This window comes from Podarcis raffonei, chromosome 5 (genome assembly GCF_027172205.1).
Source record: "Podarcis raffonei isolate rPodRaf1 chromosome 5, rPodRaf1.pri, whole genome shotgun sequence".
Classification (NCBI taxonomy): Eukaryota; Metazoa; Chordata; class Lepidosauria; order Squamata; family Lacertidae; genus Podarcis; species Podarcis raffonei.
In genome coordinates, this window is record NC_070606.1 from 59,049,209 (window position 1) to 59,061,255 (window position 12,047).

Below are 12,047 nucleotides of genomic sequence, written 5' to 3' on the forward strand. Positions count from 1 at the left end.
GTGTAATGGGCTTTGAAGACACTCGAACTCAGGACAAAAGGGCGAAATGTGCTAAGAGGAAGGGATGATTGATCAACTCCAGCCCGAAACCAATGTCTCCACTGTGGAAGGACATGTGGATCCAGAACTGGCCTCCACAGTCACTTACGGACTCATTGTTAAAACTGTGTTTATGGAAGACAATCTTACTTGGCTACAAGTGGTCACTAAAGAAGAAGAATATGCGTGTGAGAGAGTGCTTTGCAAGCAACTCATGGGCTTGTGCAGCAGGTTAGAAAAAATAAAAGTAAAAATGAAGAGAATATACCACAAGCAGCTAAAGAGTGATTAATCTGAAATAGTAAGAGAAAGGTAGAAATAGGAAGATCTCTAGCAGACTGCAGACACCTGTATTTTCAGTTCTTTTGTGGGAATCAAGGGGGGGAGAGATCTAATATGGGAAGGTGAGATCAGACACAAACCTTTTCCCCCACTCCTGAGTAGGGCTGAGCTGCACAACACCAAAATTAAAAGATCCCATTTTTCTCCAGTCCTCAGCACTTGGTGTTTAAGGTGACTTTCAGTGCATCTGCTCCAGGTCAGATTTCCCTGTGTTGTCCAGCAAGTTGAGAAAATGGGTGTCCCACTTTGGCTTTCAAACATAAAAATTCCCCAGACCAGAGAAGTTCCCTGCACTTAATACAGGGCAAAAGAAAACTAGCTCAATGGTAGAGTACAAGCTTTGCATTCAAAAATCACCAGCTTTTTGCATCTTCAGGTAGGGTTGGGAAAGACCTCTGTCTGAAACCTCGGAGAGCTGCTGCCAGTCAGTGCATACAGTATTGAGCTAGATGGACCAAAGGTCTCAGGCAGTTTTGCTTTGTTCCTAAGAAACTTTAAAGGGAGCAAGACACAGAGAGAATCTTCTCACACGTTTTAAAAGGCAGAGGATAACTTACCTTTCATGAGAGCAGGCAGGCAGGCAAGACCACTGAACAGTAGGCAGCAACACAGATGTGGGTGAACTGGTGAAAAATCAAGTTCAGGGTATGTGACCCCCTACACAGAAGAAGTGTATGAACAGTCCATCTAGTTACCTATTGTTGGTACAATAAGCCCAAATCTAGCAGGGCCAGAAAGAAGGAGGAGACTGCTTGTGGTCAGGATGACCCTTAGCCCTTCTGCTTTACTGAGAAATTATCCCATTAATAATGTTCCCTCTCAGCCCAGCCTGGGGACCAGCGTGGACTGACAGCTGCTAATTCAGTGTAAATGGCTAGTGATTGCTCAGGACTCCTTTCCCCACCCAAGACCTTATCTTATCAAAGACCATAATTACAATTGCTATTTTGTTTTCCCAGATCAGCAATCAGGCCTTTTTGCCACCTAAACAGCTCCTGTCAGCCTGATCCATGAGTGACAGATAAAGCCCCCCCCCCCGCCTCAGTCATTCACATACACTGGTACCTCGAGTTACAGACACTTCAGGTTACAGACGCTTCAGGTTACAAACTCCGCTAACCCAGAAATAGTACCTCAGGTTAAGAACTTTGCTTCAGGATGAGAACAGAAATTGTGTGGCGGTGTGGCAGCAGCGGGAGGCCCCATTAGCTAAAGTGGTACCTCAGGTTAAAAACAGTTTCAGGTTAAGAACGGACCTCCAGAATGAATTAAGTTCTTAAGCCGAGGTACCACAGTACACACTTCGCCCAAGGAGAGCACTGCACTCTTCAACACCGCTTTGTTGAAGCTGAAAACATCATCCACACCTTCTCTTTGGCTTCTCTAGATGAAAAATATATATATGGAAAACTTGAATGGAAAATCCTGTGTCAAATTTTCCCCGCCTGTCCTCAAATGGGGATAATAAAAGTGTCCCTCCCTCTTTCTGAGACACTGTAAAAAAAGTACTTTGACCACTGGAAGTTAACTACAGTGGTACCTCTGGTTACATACTTAATTCGTTCCGGAGGTGCGTTCTTAACCTGAAACTGTTCTTAACCTGAAGCACCACTTTAGCTAATGGGGCCTCCTGCTGCTGCCGTGCCACCGGAGCACGATTTCTGTTCTCATCCTGAAGCAAAGTTCTTAACCCGAGGTAATATTTCTGGGTTAGCGAAGTCTGTAACCTGAAGCGTATGTAACCTGAAGCGTATGTAACCTGAGGTACCACTGTATGTAAATCCTAAGTACTATTATTGCATATATCACTTATTGTGATTAATAGTATTTAGTTTTTCTATAACACACATGACAGAGATAAATGATAGATAGATAGATGATAGATAGATAGATAGATAGATAGATAGATAGATATCATAAACTTCTGAAGGCAAGTGAGTTAATTCCAGTGGCCTACAGCCTTATATGGGCGATTTACACTGACAGAGTCACGGATACATGGAAGGGGATGGATCTTGTTTCTATTGCCACACTTTCTTCATTTAGATAACCAGAAGGAGCGTGGGCATTCCATTTTCTTCTGTGCTGGGAAATGAGGGAACACTCCAAGGACCCCTGCAGTGTAGGGTACTTTAAGGTGACCTCCCATTTTGTGATGGGAGAGGCAGCAGCAAAATACCCCAATGGTGTGGTGGCAGTGCTGCCTGCTGCCACCAGCTGTGCTCTGAATGGCAGCAGCAGCAGCAGCAGCAGCAGCACGAAGAGTCACCACTTCCCAAATGATCAAGAAATGGAGAAACTGAGTTTCCCGCTTACAAAGAATCCACAGAGAGATCTGAGCTTTATTTGTATTTTCCTTGCTATTTATTTTCTATTTCTCTAGAAAATTTGTAGCCTCCTTTATCTTGGAGGCTGAAAGTGGCTCACAGCCCAAATTTAAAATAATAAAAAAAGTAAAAAACCAAACCCAAATACAACATCTTGAACTCTTAACTGGCTAGATGTTAAACAAACATCCCTTCCACCCGTCTATTTTCTTTAACATTTGTAGCCTAAGTACCTAAAACCTCAGACTGAAAAAATAGTTTATGTTGCCTAAGGTGTAAACATTGTACTGTTCCAAATGCTTATTTCTTACATTTTGTAGAAACTGACACAATTGGACTGTGCTTTTCTTGGACATAATTCAGCAAAGAGAAATGATTCTGCACTCCGTTCCTCTCTCCCACCTAAGTTCAGCTGGGGTATCCAAGGAACCATGCCCAGCTTCTTGGTCCCCTCAATGGATCTGCTTACAGAAGATCTTTCCAAGAGAGACTTTGCCATATTAATTTGCTGTCTTTATTTGTACATGGCACTTCTTATTTGGAGACCCTTGGCAGAACGGATAAATTTCCTAACACTGTACGTACAGAAGCCACTCTTGTCGTTAAGCTAACCTGTGTCCACAAGGTGGCAGTCTGAAGACACTAAACCACATTTGTTTTAACCTCTGTTTTACACCCCCACTCTTTCTTTCGGGAGATGTTCCTTGGCCAGCTCAGTGATCATATTCCTTAGTCTTCTTTTTGGATTACATTTATCCAAAGCTGCTTTGTATCCATTTGTGTTTTTTTAACTTCAATTTTCTTGATTTTTTTTTAAAACACCCAAACCCCTCCTTCCTTAAAGCTCACCTCTTTCAGCATACACACACAGCTGAGTTTTAACTTGCATTATCCTTTCTCAAGATAAACTTTGCTTTTGAACAAACCCTTGTTTCTGGTGCCTGTTCCAGCTGTTGATTTTTCCCCAAGGCAGAAACCATGGAGTTGTAAACCTCTCTCTATAGGACCAAAGCCTGAGGTGAGAACAGCAGCTGATAAAAGAAGACAAACTACCATAGGGCAATTCAGTGTGGACCCTTGGGTCAGCTGCCCTTAGTGCATCAGAGTCAGACCCCTCCTTCTTGCCACCATCAACCACCCTCTGGCCAGTCTGGCCCCAATCTGCACAACTGCTCACAAGGAGAAGGCAAGAGAAATGGAGGAAGCTGCTGCATCTCCTCCCTCTGGTCATTGCCTGCATGCTTGGTACAGGCAGGTGCACAGGCACTGATAGCAAAGAGGAAGTTGAGGAGGAGCAGGAGAGCGATACTTTGGGAATCAGCCGTGGGACCCCTGAAATGGTGGGGGCCTTGGCATGTGCCCAATAATGCTGACATCTGACATCAGCCCTGCTGCAGCCTCATGATTATATGTTACACAGGCGAAAGTGGAAAAGCTATATACTTAATACAAAATGAAAAGCTTTTCAAAACAAAAACTTAAGACAGACCAGTTCCATTATTCTGGAACAGCTGGTTCACTCAGGATATGATAGCTCAAAATGGATGTTGGACGTAAACCATAAAACACTTTCAACTTTTGAGCACCATTTTGAGACCTTGCCTCTACTCCCCACCCACCATGGGTGTTGTCCCTTCTTTTTCCTATGCTTGACATCCAAGCTGGTCCATGTGCAGCTGATATAGACTTCCCTTCTCCTCCTCCCTACTTCTAATGTTTGTCTGTATTCTATGAATTCTGTGATATCAGAACTCATGAAAGGGGCCCTTGGCCTATGCTTGTTTAAACTGGAGAAGCCAGGGATCGAACCGGAAACCTTCTGCCTACAAAGCATTTACTCTACCACTGCACTGCAGGCACGCCCTATGGAACTCTAATGCAATGCAAATTCATTTCAGGCCCTGTTTCTGTTTGCTCAATGTGGATAGCAAGCTTCCTGTAGTTCTATTAATTCTTCATAGGCCATATGATGTCCTCCTCCAAATCACTGCCTTCTCACACTTCCCCCTGCCTTCATCTGGATTTTCTCATTACAGGGACACTCCAGAAAGGGGAGGACTAACAGGTCCAAATAAATATTTTAGCATAGCTGTGATTTCTCTTCCCTTTCCTACTCTCGCATTTTTGGTTATGATTTAACACTGCAGAAGGAGATGGTCATCTTCAGGGCACTTTAAAGTGTAATCCCTCTCCTGTGGGTCACTTCAAGCAGACAGACATTTATGGACAGCCTGAGCTACAATTTGCGTATCCCCTCCCTTGCCAGTTTTGTTTAATCCTTTTCAATCCTGGTTAGCATCAAGAAGGCTTCACGTCATCTTTAGCCAAGTTAATCCTGGGTTACACAAATAACTTTCTGTGAATTATTTAATTTTCTAGCTTGCACTATTTCAGAGCCTCCAAGTGCGTAACAATATATATCTATATATATTAAAGCTCAATCAAAGCACTGCAAAACTGCTTTGAAAACAGTTCCTGGAAGGGATAATCACCCACTACTTGCTCTGGTAAACCACTGCATCTCCTCATTCCCACTGCTAAACTAAGAAACTTGCAGAGACAACAGTGGAAGTTCTGATTAGATGGGTTTCAGTCTTGGCCCAGATCAATGCAATTTTATAGGCAGGTGTCTATCCTCCTCCTTTCCTAAGTGGGAGGGAAGGGTGGTAGTTGGGAAACAAGGAGTTACAGCCGCTCAACCTAGCCCCCAAATCCACATGCTTAAAGCTCTCAGGGAGATAGATGGCCAAAAGCCATCCCAAATGTTGCATCCTTGTTCACCCCTCCCTCCCTCCCTGCCTATACCTCAGTCCCATAAAAAGCTGGAAGGCGTGGCAATGGAAGGTCTCAGCAGATTTATACCTTAAACAAGAAGGTCCTTCAGCCCCCAATGGCACTTGGCCAATGAGAACAACAGAGTTCACAGCACATCTCTGCAAAGGGGACCCATATTAATGCAGCCTTAGAATGACAACAACACCTTTGCCACAGCTGGGTGACTCTCGCTTGCCCCAGGCGAGACTGTGAGACCCAATTAACATCCCCTCTCTCCCAGGCTCAGAGAGCTCCCTAACCCGGCTTTCCAGGGCAGGTTCCATGGGAATGATTTTGTTGTTTATACCCACAGCACAAACCTGGCCTAGGGGCATCAGCAGCCATGCATGGGAGGAGGCCTTGCTTGCCCGCTTTGATGATCAGTAGCTGAACACAAAAGCTGCAATTCCCAGGTAAGGCATCAGCAGAAGCGCCTTGCTGTCTCTCTCTCTCTCCCCCTCCCCGTTCTGTGTTGTAAAGGCAGGGTGACGGGTGCAGGTGAACTATCCTAACACAAAGTATCATGACAGAGGGGTGGGACGTAGCAGCACTGAGCAAGTGAGACGGCGCCCTATGGCGTGTTTATTTAAGGAATTAAATAATCATTTAATTGCACCATTTAATTAAAAAAATCTTTAATTTGGATGCTCTTCAGACAGAAATAAAATAAGGCTCCTGGAGTGGTTTACAAATTACTAAAAAGAATGTTACAACCCTGCTGGATGGGGCCAATATCCCATCTAGTCCAGCATCCTGTTCTTGCAGTGGCTGACCAGATGCCTGCGGGAAGCCTGCAAGCAGGATCTGAGCACAACGGCACTCTGCCCACCTGCAATTCCTGGTATCCAGAGGAAAAGAAAGACAGTCCCCTGCCCTCCAGTTACAGCCCAAGGGCTCCTCCACTCCATCTATTAATTGAACTTTCATCCTGATTTGCTTGCACAAAGCTCACACGGAGGTTAGCTCATATCTGGATTTTATTGAGCATCTGATCTCATTTGCTTCCAGGGAGCTTATACATCTTCTCATTGATAATTTGTTCATCCCGCACTTTTTGATGCATTTCCCTGACGCTTCCTGCTTTCACCCCCACCCCCGCTGCCCCCCACCCCCCACAAGGATCCTGGAGCAATTACAGTGGTACCTCGGGTTACATTTGCTTCAGGTTACAGACTCCGCTAACCCAGAAATAGTACCTCGGGTTAAGAACTTTGCTTCAGGATGAGAACAGAAATCGTGCAGCGGTGGTGCAGAGGCAGCAGTGGGAGGCCCCATTAGCTAAAGTGGTACCTCAGGTTAAGAACAGTTTCAGGTTAAGAACGGCCTCCGGAACAAATTAAGTTCTTAACCCGAGGTACCACTGTATGGGATAAAATAGCAAGATGAATGAATGACTATGTTATCAGCTCCTCCACACCCATTCTAACACAGCCTGGCACTGGCTTAGATACACTTTTGGGGCACGGGCTTCTGAAAGCAATTTAAATCCATCTCACAGAATCAGCCCTATCTAAAGCAACCGGAGACCCTCCACGCGTTTGCTGCACAGAGGTGACAGTGTTTGGGTATGGGTATGTCATCAAATCTGGATCTGAGGGTGGCTCGGGCAAACTTCAGAGTGCAGGATGCTGTAATTTTAGACCTGTTTGTTTACTTACCAGTAGGCCTAAGCAACCTTTACCACATGGCTTTCAGGGCCTCTTGCCTCCGCGATGGCTGAACTACTGACCCTGAGAGTTGGCAAAACACTGGGGTTGCACTCTTGACATCGTCACCTCGAGATGATATTGCTTCTGCAAGGAATATCCTGCTGCCCCACCCCAGTGCTTACCTGGATGTCCTCACATCAAAGTGGGGGAAATGCTCAGTGCACTTGGGGTGTGTGTGTTTAGGTGGGGCAGTTAAGGTTTCCGAAGCATCCAAATACAGCCCCATTTCAACAAAGGCTGGCTAGCCTCTGTTTTTATTTGTTTTTGAAAGGAGAGGGCTGTGAGGAAAAGGATCTCTGCAGTACTGAGTCCATGAAATGTGAGTTGTTTTGGCTTATCCTATTGATTTGGTAGTGCCCCTCAGTGGCTCCACAACTATGATTTACAACTGAGCGCGAGAGGTGTGGGCATGCAGAATTTTGGCATTGCACAGGACCCCACTGAAATGTCTACATTCCCACCTCCATCCCTGCACTACGACTTCAGAATGCCACTTCTCATCTTTCAGGATGCCGGGGTTACAGACCCTTTAAAAATTGTGGGACCACCTTGGCAGAGTCCTTTAAAATGCTATGCTAATCAGAAGCATCCTTCCCTAACCTGGCGCTCTTCAGATATTGCTGGACCTGAACTGTCATTCTTCACCACCAGCAGCCATGCTAACTGGGTCTCATGCCACCTGGGACTTGTAGCATCTTACCTGTGGTCACTGCAACACTGTGTGTTTGTCTTGTCTGAAAATTGCTAGGGTCCATTACAGCATTGAAAGCTGTATGTATGAAATTAGCCAAGTTCCGCTCCAGTGTATTGGGGCTGCAAGCTTCTTGGCACACCACTATATATGCCCATGCACACACTTTCCCTCCAGCAGTTTCTGAAGTCTTCAGAAGAGAAGAGGTAGTCCTTAATCCTTGTGGATTACAGCATCAGTTTTGAGACTGTCATCAGGTGTGTGTGGGAGAGAGATGGGGGCCCGCACACACACAGAGTCTGTGTCTAAGGGGAAAGAATAGGATTAGAGGGTCAGGATAGGGCAATTGGTCCCCCTCTGGAGATGATGCTATCAAAACAGATTCAAATACTTTGTGCAAATGAAAAGGAAGTCCTAGGGGAAGGAGAGCTTGCTGTCAGAGGTTGCTTTTGATAAGCTTTTCCAAGGCAAGGGGGCTGTTAGTTTGTTTTCCCCAGGCTGAGAGGGACAAGGCGTATATGGTGCTCTCTCTTGCTTTTAGTGAAACTAAAGAAACCTAAGGAAAAGAGAACCTAAGTCAGTGTTTCATGAGTGAGTGCGGGTAGCTTGGTAAGTGCTCCTAGTGGAAATACTACAGCACAAAGAGCTAATGCAATGCCTGGTGATGTTAACAGAGTCATGCTGATCTCTGGAGAGCTGCTTCTGATATGGGTGGCAATATTTAAGAAGAAGCAGGGCATTGACATCTTGGTGAAAGTGGTGAAGACACTCATTCTGTTGCTGAACACATTGCCACGCAAAACAGAGCAAAATCCCAAAGAGTAGACTACAGCATTCTGTAATAATCCAGGCACCCCTGTAAATCACTGGGAACTGGATATTAACCGAAAAGCAGTTGGGGGTGTATGTCTCATTGTTCCGGTCTTTGCAAAGCCATTCTCTAGTTTTAATGTAAGAACCCACGACATAAGATACACCACATGCAGCCCAGTGGGATATTACTAAATGATGCTTCAAAGCAGAGACACCAAAAGCAGCTTTAAAAGATATCAAACGTGCCCAGAAGGCAGGCAGAAGAAAGGATGAACATTCAAATCCTTGCAACTCTTCAAAAAACGTTTAACAGGAGCATTTGACAAATCTCCCTATATGACTATGGGTTAGAACCATGAAGGATTCAGAATCTGCTGCGAACTTCTCCAGGGTTCATTTAATGCAACTTTGTGCTCTTTATAATATTGCACCAGTTCTATACTACAGTAATGCTATGACCTAGCACAGCTTTCACCAACCTAGTGCCTTCCAGATGTTTTGGACTACAACTCCCATCAGACCCAGTCAGCACAGCCACAGGCCAAAAGGTCGGAAGGACACTAGATTGACGAAGGCTGGCTTAGTGGATCTGTGAACTGTACCCTGATGGCATTTGGAGTTTTAAATGCATCAGCAAAAGTTGAACTGTGCACTGCTTGAAGGATCACACCTTACCCTTGATTCAATCACATGGATACTTTGAATAGGGGAAATACGAAAGCTGTTTATCATAGGAAATACATGTTGGATAGGAAATATCCTAGTTCTAGCTAACTAAGGTGAATGTGCAAAGAGCCACTGCAGGAGAGAGACACAGGAAAGATGCATTCTCTCCCACGATGGTACAAAAAAGAGAGGTAAGCAGGAAGTGAGGTCAGACACCCTGAGAGTGTCAGTCTAGCATCTGAGGAAAGGTCAGCCCAGGTTATATCAGAAAGACAGTCTAGGAAGCATGGGGGTTCCTCTGTCTTTCTCCCCACACGAACCCTTGAGTCCTTAGTTACAGGTAGGTAGCTGTGTTGGTCTGCCGTAGTCAAAACAAAATTTTTTTTAAAAAAAAAATCCTTCCAGTAGCACCTTAGAGACCAACTAAGTTTATTATTGGTATGAGCTTTTGTGTGCATGCACACTTCTCAGTGGGGTGTAGTGGTTAAGAGTGGTAGACTCGTAATCTGGTGAACCAAGTTGGCATCCCCGCTCCTCCACATGCAGCTGCTGAGTGACCTTGGGCCAGTCACACTTCTCTGAAGTCTCTCAGCCTCACTTACCTCACAGAGTGTTTGTTGTGGGGGAGGAAGGGAAAGGAGAATGTTAGCCGCTTTGAGACTCCTTAGGGTAGTGATAAAGCGGGATATCAAATCTAAACTCTTCTTCTTCTTCAGATGCACACTTCTTCAGATGAGTCTTTAGTATCCAGTATCAGTTCTACTCAAGAGTAGACTCATTGACATTAGGTCCATTAACTTCAATAGGCCTAGCCTGAGTAAAACTTAGTTGGATGCAACCGTGTGCCATTACTATATTATGATCTAGGCCCTTCCAACGAAAATGTGAAAACAAAACCATTTCCTCACTGTAACAAAGCAGACCAAGGAAAGCTCTAGGCATCAATTGTGATGGCAAGTCTGCCATCTTGTGGCTGCATAGCCTGTTGTTTCATGGAAGTCCTAGTCAAGCCTTTTGCAGGATCCGTACTGGGGTGGGGGCTCTTTGCCACCCTCTTCTCATCTGGAGGTAGGAAAATCTCCATTCCCTTAAAAGAAAAGAAAGGCTGGTTGCTTCAGCCACTCCCAGAGATAAATTTTGAACAAAAACAAGCTCATACCTGAAGGTTTTTCTCAGCCTCTTTACTGCAGGCTCAAAATCCCTTCTAGAGATAGGCAGGTAAGGTGTGCCATGTGCTGTAGGTACTTATAGCAGGAAGGGAATGTGATATAACATTCAACCATCACTACTTCAGGGAGTCCCTAACTAGCCTTCAAGAATCATATTCTGTGGGTGGATAAACCATATTGCCTCTTGCAAGATTTCTCCAAATATCAGAATCGTTAATACTTAGGAGTGAAACTAGACATTTGCAGGATGAGTGCGTATCTAGTTTTAGATATGGGAGATTCTTATTGGGAAGGAGGACTTAGAGAGGGGAAGGTTACCTCTTCACTTACCCACATCAGCTAATAACTTTAGGGGAAGGTTCCAGAAAAAGCCATAGCTCAGTGGTAGAGTGCATGCTTTTGCTTGCAAAATGTCTGACTTTCAAAATGTCTCCAGGTACAACTGGGAAATATTGAAACCCTGGAGAGCTGCTGCCAGTCAGGTGTTGACAGTGCTGAGCAAGATGCACCAATTGTCTTGACTCTGTATAGCCAATAGCTCCCTATGTTGCCACATCCTCACTGGCACCTATGGGGACTTTTCTCCCAAGGCTCTTAACTGCACTTGCAGAGTGGTTGTTCCAGCTGAACTGGGGAGGGAAGAGATAAACTTCCCTACTACCACGCTGCCTTCCCATTAAAGACTGTGCACTCTCTACCCCCGACGAGACCTGCAATTGAGTGGACTCATACAGGCCATGTATTAACGAATATTTAGACTTGACTAAGAGAGCCAGGAGCTAATGGTAATTTCTTTCACTACACAGTTAATTCTGTTTTGGCATTACAGTGGTACCTCAGGTTAAGAACTTAATTTGTTCTGGAGGTCCGTTCTTAACCTGAAACTGTTCTTAACCTGAAGCACCACTTTAGCTAATGGGGCCTTCCTGCTGCTGCCGCCACGCCGCCGGAACACAATTTCTGTTCTCAACCTGAAGCAAAGTTCTTAACCCGAGGTAATATTTCTGGGTTAGCAGAGTCTGTAACCTGAAGCGTATGTAACCCGAGGTACCACTGTCGATGTGAACCCACAGTTCTCTTTTAACATCGACTTGCTTTGTCATTCGACCCCCAGATACTCACCAAGCTACAAAGGCACAAGGCAAAAGCAGCTGGAAAGCAAACCCAACTTTGGTGAAACAAGCCATGGTTCAATCATGTATGGGAGAACCTGCAGTTTTTTAAACAAACCATGGCTTGGTGTTATGAATGAACCAGGCAATTATATCTCAATCAAGTAATATAGATTTTGTAGTGAAGCACAGTATTGGGAAGCTAGGTGCTCATCTTTAGTCATGGAAATAATAGTGCTAAGACATTAGTATATTTTACAGGGCAATGCTATGTCTCCTTCAAAGGAAGTCCCATTACTCCTAGATTAGGGGTGCAGAACTATAGTCTTTAGTAGTGTTACTTGCTTAAAACTTGCATACTAATT